We start from the raw sequence: 5,894 nt of genomic DNA, 5'->3' as shown, positions 1-5,894 counted from the left end.
TTGTGTTGACTGTAAAGATCACCACATCAGGACTGCATAAGACCATTTGTATTGGGTGGAGAAAACCAAAACGTGGATATTCATTTTGTGCACCTTTTCGTAAAACCTATCAACTTATTGAGTATATTTATTTTTCAATTATTTATTTGGCTGCATAGGATCCCATGGACGGAGGAGCCTGGTAGGCTACAGTCCCTGGGGTGGCTAAAAGTCGGACACGACTGAGTGACTTCACTTTCCCTTTTCACTTTCATGCATTGGAGAAGGAAATGGCAACCTACTCCAGTGTTCTTGCTTGGAGAATCCCAGGGACGGGCGAGCCTGTTGGGCTGCCGTCTATGGGGTCGCACAGAGTCAGACACGACTTAGCATCAGCAGCAGCAGCATAGGGTCTTAATTGTGGCACATGGGATCTTCGCTGTGGCACATGGACTCTAGCTGTTGTGCCTGGGCTCAGTAGTTGTGGCGCACAGGCTTAGTTGCCTCATGGCAAGTGGGATCCTTAATCCCCCAACCAGGGATCATGTCCCCTGAACTGGAAGGCAGATTCTTAACCACTGGACCACCAGGGAAGTCCCAAATATGGATTTATTAAGAACTTATTTACAGTAGGAATGTTGTAGACTTGGGTCCAAAGATGGATCAAATTCTCTGTATAACAAAACAAAAAAGTTTGGAATTTTCAGAGCTGAATGTGGAGAAGTGAGTGAATTCTTAAGGCAGTCACAGAGGTTTGGCTCAGAATTATCTATTCCAGTTTTGAGTATGACGACTTCCTTTTCCTGTGAAAAGCAGGTAGCTAAAACAGATTTCTCCAGTTCGTTTTCAGCTGGTGATTGAGGTTTGATTCAGCTTTTGTTTCAGATGCAGTCACATGACACTTTGAAACGAGAAAAATGGGATGCTGGGCATGCGTTTGACTAGTGGGGGTTACAGCAGAGGTTCTCTGTCTCTGAGGCTTGCCCATTTAGCAGAAATAGATTCTGGATGGTAGAAGAGCTGGCATGATATGGGCCTCTGAAGCTAGAGTGGCAGCTTCCTGGTTTTGCGTGAGGTTTCTTGAATGGAGCACAGTTAAGCTGTTAATCCAGTAGCAGTAGCTGATTTAGCAGCTCAGAGTCAGGCAGTCCTGTATTTATGTAGGTAATACAGGGTGCCTCCTGGTTTCACAAGCACTTACCTTCCTGATTGGGTAGGAGCAGCTCCTCTGCAGTGTAGACTTGAGAAGAGATTCTGGAATTGCAACCTACAGGTTTTTTGTTTAACCACCTTAGTAATTCTGTAAATCACCTGGCATGCTGTAATCCTTTTATTCAAATTGTCTAGCAAATTGTATAACTTGTTCTCTGCATCAGAATATTGACTAATATGCAACCCCATAGACAACATACAGAGGCCAGGCCTTTCCTCTGTGGTAAATTAACTTTACTAGTGTCCTCCATTTGGCCATGGAGGATTACCTCTTCCATTTCTGAAATTTGAGCTTTTAGAGTTCTAATTTTTATGAGATGAAGCCCCTATAACACCTTTTGTTTTGCACTTTGAAATCTGTAAGCTCAGAAGACATCCTCGTATACTATATTATCTTCCATAATCTCCAGAGTAGTAAAGTATCTTTTATTTGCTTCAAAGATGAGGAGACTGAAGTGCAGGAACTAAGTACTTACTAGAGTCACAGAGCTACTGGCAAAACTCAAGTCCCACTGTGGGGTCTTTTTCTGGTTAGCCATAGTCTGACTTACACCTTTTGACATGGTGATCTCTAGTTGGTGATGGTTTTTCTGAAAGCATTTGCTTTTTATTTTTAAAAATTCTGTTTATATATTTTGGCTGTGCTGGGTCCTTGGTGCTACACACGGGCTTTCTCTTGTTTCAGTAAGCGGGGGCTACTCTCTAGTTGGGTGCTGGGCTTCTCTTGTTGTGGAGCCTGGACTCCAGGAGCACAGGCTTCAGTAACTGTGGCACCTGGGCTTAGTGGAATGTGAAATCTTCCCAGACCAGGGATTGAACCCGTGTCCTCTGCACTGGCAGCCAGATTCTTATCCACCGAACCACCAGAGAAGCCTGGTGCTGGTTTTAAATTGTATGGCATTATTTATTTTTAAGGACCCTTAAGGAATCATCTCATTAAAGGTCATTCTGTTGTTCTTCAGCCCCCCAAACTCCTTACAGCCTAAAAATATTCATGGACAAGGTTTGAAGGAGTCAGTCTGAAGCAGGATATCTTTCATAGTCCTGATCTAGAGATTATAAATAGGTTATTTTTGCATTAATCTGATCCTTTTGTTATTGTCTCTGAGCTCAAGAGAGGCAGAATGTTTTCCACAGGGTTCCAGTGCTTGGTAAGTTGCAGTGTGGAGTCTGAAACCAAGCAGTCATGGCCCTTTCTGCTATTTCAAACTGTTCCCCAGTGAATAAATGCAAGATGAGATGAAAATTGTTCATAAAACATTAATCCAGGATAATGATAAAAAGGATAATACTTTTTATCCTCTTAGATGTCATTCATGTTCAGCTTAGGGAAAAGAAAGTGTTTGGCTTAGGGAAAAGAAAGTGTTTGGTTATCAGTTAGTTCTTTACTTTGTTGCCATATTTTTCTGTGGTGAGAGGATCTGAGTGCCTTCTAGAAGCCACAGCCTAAGTTCTATTTCATTGCTGAGTTTTGTTGTAGCTTTAAGTGAACGCTCTGCTTCCATTTAGAAGCTTGAGGATTCTGGTATCTGGGAGGATGCTTCTTGCTGTGTCCTTCTCCAGGGGATCTTCCCGACCCAGGGAGCAAACCTGGGTCTCCTGCATTGCAGGCGGATTCTTTACTGTCTGAGCCACCAGAGAAGCCCTCTGGTAATCAAGGCTCAGTTCAAATGCTCTCTCTCAGGAGACCTTTCCTCTCCCATATCTGTTCTTTAACTCTTATTATACTCTGTTTATATAAATCCTCTATTAAGTGAGAGCAGGGGCTGCATCTTAATCAGCTCTGTCCTCCTATGGTGCTGCGCCAATCCCTTGAGCAAAGAAAAGCATCTGCTATTCTGCATATGTGTCTGTCCTCAGTAGGCCTGTTAGTAGCTCCAGAAGTGAAAGAACTAGGAACTCTGGACCAGAATGATCTTCAGCATTACCGTGATCACAAAACTAAGTCAACCCCAGTCTCACTTTGACACTAATGTACAGTAAGACACCATGGCAGCCTGGTGTTTTGCATTTTTGCCTCTTCCCCATCTGGCCCCTGCCCACACTATACGCTCTGGCTCATGAGTCATCTTTTCATCTGTGTGGTACAGAAATCTGCTATTCCTGAAATGAAGCCACATGGACAAGTTCCAAGTAGTTTTCAAAACTATTCTGTGGACTGATTTTATATCAGAGAAGGAATCATCTGTTTTTGTAGGAATGTCCAGTTCACACAGGCTGAAGGGCCTGCCTTGGTGTCACTCACTCTACCAAGAACCCTTTTAACAGGGTTTGTATTTTCTCACTCAGTTGTAACAGCGGTAAGTATATAATGATAGTGAAGAGACATTGCAGCCAAAATTTATTTGTTGAGGAAATGCTGGTCTGGCACAGGCAGCCCAAGCATTGTTATTTTTCAGTACTCGTTGGGAAAGAAATACCACATTCAGAGGAGTTTGGGAGGCAAGCTATAAGCTGTAGAAAAGCCAAGTTCAAAATGTTAACAGCCTCTTTCTTGTCTGCGTTTCATTTTTCTACATCTTTAAATGAGGGACTGAAATCATTTATAGGATTCTTCCTTAAATACTTAATTTTCCTTCTCAACAGAAATACTAATATGCTCTCAAAATAACTTTATGAAAATGTTCTTAATTTACATAATGGTTGACATGATAAACGAAATCTGTCAAGGCGACTTGACCTTACACAGCTGTGGGGAGTGGCAAAGTTATCTAGGTTTTCTAGTCTGATGCTGGAAGTTGAAGTGCACAGGACAGGCAGTTGCAAAGGATGTAGAGTTGGGAAGAACAAGTTGGAGCCCACCAGGACACATTAAAATCTGTGTCAGTTCTTGCCTGACCTTGATGGTGTAGGGGAGACCCTGCATCAGAGAAGTTGAAAGAAGAGCCAATGGAAAGTGAAGCAGGTGCAGGCACAGATTCACACTGAGAAGGTGAGCCACCAGGGAAGTTATTCAGTACAATGTGTGTGAGGTGCAGAATGACTACTGCTTCATGCTGGCCCTCCGTATCTTGCACTAGAACTTGTGGCTCAGTCTAACTGGAAACCCACTCCAGTATTCTCACCTGGAAAATCCCATGGACAGAGGAGCCTGGTGAGCTATAGTCCACGGGATCGCAAAGGGTCAGACATGATTTAGTGAGAGACTTTCTAACTGGAAAGAGGTTTTGCAATCCTGGGAAATGTAGTTCAGTCTAGCCAAATTGATACATTACACAGCACACAGTGGCTGTCACAGGCTGGTGGGATTCCAGGTGACCTTTATGTTTTTATATGTTGTGTTCTTCACAATGAACATGTATTACAGAGATAATCTGCCAAAAAGAGCTATTCTCTTTGGGGAAAAAATATCTTCCTTTATTAAAAGGAATTATAAGAATTAAGAGATGACATTTTTATAGGTGAACATCATAGCTTGTACCTGCAAGAAGTAAGTATAAAAAAGATGCCCATGTTGTAATTCCTCTTTTGCTGCTTAACAGTTGTCTACGGTGGCTCCAGGCCCTAAAAAAACTAAGATGAAGAATGAAATACCAAAGAAAAACAACTTCTTCATCACTGGGTACCTTCAGTGCAGAGAACTGACCTGCAAGTTACATGATCCTTCACAGCCTAAGAGGTACCACTGTGGGTGATGTAACTGACAGCAACATCACAGTTTGGCTCTCAGGGATTCTCTCCCCTTGGACACCAGAATACTGTAGTGTATGGAAAACATGTTGATAGGCCATAAACACACTGAGATTAAGGTGAATGATTTTAATGCTTGTGTAGGATGCTAAGCCTTAGACTCAGTGCTCCAGAGCTCTTAGATGTTACCTAGGACAATGAGTCTCAAACTGTTTTCCATACTTGGCACACACCCGCTCAGCCCTATTCCTGGGTTGATGCCACTAACATAAACATATTTTTATGTTAACAAAAGTAATATTACAGGATGACCTTCAGTCTGCAGGAACTTAAAAGGCAAGCCTGGAAATTTAAAACAACAAAAATAAAGTAGTAGTTGCAATCCCACCTGAGTGTCACTATGCTGTGGTTAACATATTGTGGTCCCCAAACCAGTATGCATGAAACACGGTTCCCACCATGTCAGTGGGAAAGACAATATATAAGAACCAGTTCTAGGTATTATTTTAGTTCATCTTTTAAAAATTACTGTTTTATAACAACCAATACGGAACATTAGTATAGGAAGTGTGTACAATTTATAAATACCCCATATAATAAACGTACATGCTAAAGCTTTTTTTTTTTTTACTGATTGAGGTGCAAGATCAAAATTTTGAAACCATCAGCCTAAAGAAAGTGAAACTGTCTTCATTTAAATGCAGATTTTAGTACTCAAGGTTTTAGGAGATAAAAAGGACAAAGCCCAATGCTTTTCCTATTAATTTGTAAAATCCAAAATAAAAGCTGCTGCAGTAGCCCATAATGTAAAAAAGAGAAAGTTAACAAGGAGATAGCGCTGGAATGGAATGAGAATAGCATCTCTCAACTAACGATGCAGTGACACTGCGCGCCCATCCACGCACCCGAACAAGGGCGGCAGGTGTCACACAATCCCCCTGAGCAGGTCAGGGGGAAGAATGTGACAGAGGACAGCGCCTGGCATTCTGATAGGGCCTCTAACACCTGGTCTCTTAAAGGAAGGCTAGTTTGACAGATGACCCTACAGTATTTGGGAAATGAAAGTCACATAT

Source organism: Moschus berezovskii, chromosome 22 (assembly GCF_049115385.1).
Source record: "Moschus berezovskii isolate FMDL1 chromosome 22, NW_MosBer_1.0, whole genome shotgun sequence".
NCBI lineage: Eukaryota > Metazoa > Chordata > Mammalia > Artiodactyla > Moschidae > Moschus > Moschus berezovskii.
This window is presented reverse-complemented; position numbering follows the sequence as displayed.